The sequence below is a fragment of the Amphiprion ocellaris genome, chromosome 24, assembly GCF_022539595.1.
Source record: "Amphiprion ocellaris isolate individual 3 ecotype Okinawa chromosome 24, ASM2253959v1, whole genome shotgun sequence".
NCBI classification, from domain to species: Eukaryota; Metazoa; Chordata; class Actinopteri; family Pomacentridae; genus Amphiprion; species Amphiprion ocellaris.
The window spans coordinates 17,236,428-17,239,170 of NC_072789.1; positions in this window are offsets into that span (position 1 = coordinate 17,236,428).

Sequence of the window (2,743 nt, forward strand, 5' to 3'; positions counted from 1 at the left end):
TTTCTAAGCAACCCTGAAATCTCTATGGCCAGAATTATTGAAATTATTTAATCTTTTGGTCAGTTTTTGGGCTATGACATTAATTATTCAAAATCAGAGGCTATGCCCCTCACCCTTCATACCCCCTCTACCTCTTCTAGCGCTGTCCCCTTTCGATGGTCTCCTTCTGGGTTCGTCTATCTGGGTATACATATAACTCTGTCCCTCTCTGGTCTTTATAAAGCCAATTTTATACCTTTAATCCGTAAAATTAAAGAGGATCTGGCACACTGGACCAGCCTTCCACTATCTCCTATAGGCAGGGTAAATCTTTTTAAAATGAACATACTTCCTCGTCTGCTCTACGTGTTCCAAATGGTCCCAGTTCTTCTGACTAGAAGGTCACTCTCTATCCTAAATAGTTCATTATCTTCCTTTCTGTGGAGGAACAAACGGGCCAGATTGAAATTACAAAAACTACAACTTCGCGTAGGAGATGGAGGGTTGTCACTGCCAAATATTAAATATTATCAATTGGCTTGCCTCGGCCGCTATCTCTGGGAATGGTTTAGGAATGATCCCCGATCCACTTGGCTTAGCATTGAGGCCACCCCTCTGGATCCAATTCCTCTTCGTAATATTTTGTATACTTCTAAAAAATGGGTGGCAAACAGAGTAAGGGCCAATCTCCTCCTCCAAAACACATTAAAGGTTTGGAGAATTTTTAATAAAATAGGGTCTCAGGAGGATTCTCTCTCTCTATTCACTCCTATTCATTTAAACCCAGATTTTCCCCCTGGCCTTGAAGACAGCGCATTTTTCTTATGGTCTGAGAAGGGTATTGGCACTGTGAAATCTTTTAACCAGCTAATTGAACAACACAACCTCCCCTCCAAACATTTATTTAGGTATTTGCAGATCCATAGCTTTGTCTCTTCAGAAGCAAGGTTATATCCTGGTGGGTTCTCTTGCTCTTCTATAGAAGAGGTGCAGACCCTACAGAAGGGTCTTCATGGACTTATCTGGTCAGACATTCCTAGAAAGAACCAGACTTGAGTTTTGGTATCAGCCAAACACCATATAGTAATACCGAATGCCTGGATATCGGCTTACATAGCCCCTCAATTGTCAATTTGAGATTTCAATGCTGTTGTATGTTTTTTTTTTTTAATTTTATTTTAAATTTTATTTTTACATATCTCTACACTTCATACTTATCTTCAATGAATTCATTTTTGCTTATTGGGGTTTTTCCTTTTTTTTTTTCCTTCTGCTGTCTTCACCGTGTGGGAATGTTTGTTCACCATGTTTGGTGTAATATCAGGTACTCTCATTTTTTTGTACTATACTTTTCTTGTATTAATAGAAAAAACAATAAAGATACCTTTAAAAAAATATGCAGGCTTATTTCATGTTACTTTGGTATTATTCCCTTTCAGTTGTGGGCTTTGTGTATTTACTAGCTCATGTTTAATGATGAAAAAATAAAATGGGCCACTATTATCGTTTGAGCATAGAAAGTAGTTATATTGGAACTTGCGCTTGCTAGTTCACACTGTTATAACAGCTCACCTGTTCCTTCCATACTGACAGCAGTAATCCTCTCATCACTGCTGGCTCTGCTTCTGACACTAAATCACATTTTAAAAATGCTCATAATTCTCAGCACAAATCTCTCCTTTTTACAAATCCTTCTGATCATTTCAGGGCAGTTTTACCAGTGTAGTGCTGAATCATCTAGCATCTCAGGGCCCTTCTCATATAGAGCAGGTCTACACCACACTCTTCATAATATTAATTTTAATAATATTCACTCTAGACTTGTGGTTCATGGCTGCTGCTTGGTGCTGGATCTTTCTTCTGACTCTGAGGGGCTACAAGACAAAGTTTCCCAGTGATGTGGTGTCGCATCATACTAAATTATATAACGTTATTATATGCCACAACGCTGCACAGTTCATTGACTTGATAATCAAACTGAACGGTGGTTTGCAGAGAAAGTTCAACATCTTGCTGTATCCGTTTTATCGTCCTCATTTGTCATTTCAAACCGCGAGCAGGTTTTAGAGAAATAGTTTCCAATTTCAGCACATTTGTCTGCGTCTGTTTCCAGAGCTGTATTCTTTTTAATTCTTGCCTTCTTAAACTTGCTCTTTCTATTCTCCATCTTTCAAACGCCACCGACTGTGTGCACGGACGTGTTACGTCAGAGTGCGTCAGCAAGCAAAAATAAATAAAATAAAACAGAAAAAAACAGAAAAAAGAGCTGCCAGTGGAGACGGAGGTGGCCCAGAAACAGCGGTAGCAGCGTAATGATCAATCCAGTGCCATGACTGAACACCGACTCAAATACATAAATAAATAAAAGGGTGAACACCAGCCCCCACGGTCCAAACATCAGACCTGTCCACCGGGAATTGTCCCGCTCCTCCCGATTATCCACTCCGGGCCTGAGTCTGACTGCAGGATAGCACGTTAAGGGGACGGCTAGAGAACAACCTCTTGCTGTCTGGATCCAGTCAGACCGGGTCTCTTCCGGTTGTCAGGCCGAGCTCAGGCTTCCCTGAACGGCTTGGAGCAGCTCCTCACTCCGCCTCCTCTACAGGCTGATTCAGGCACCACAAAGTGGAGAAACACGGAAAAAACACCGCATTCAGCTCCTGACCATCAGTTCCCTTTACTGTATTGTTATTTCTACACTTTACTGTTATTTATTTAGGACTTTATTCGACGAATTCCAGTCACAAACACTAAATGGCGACAC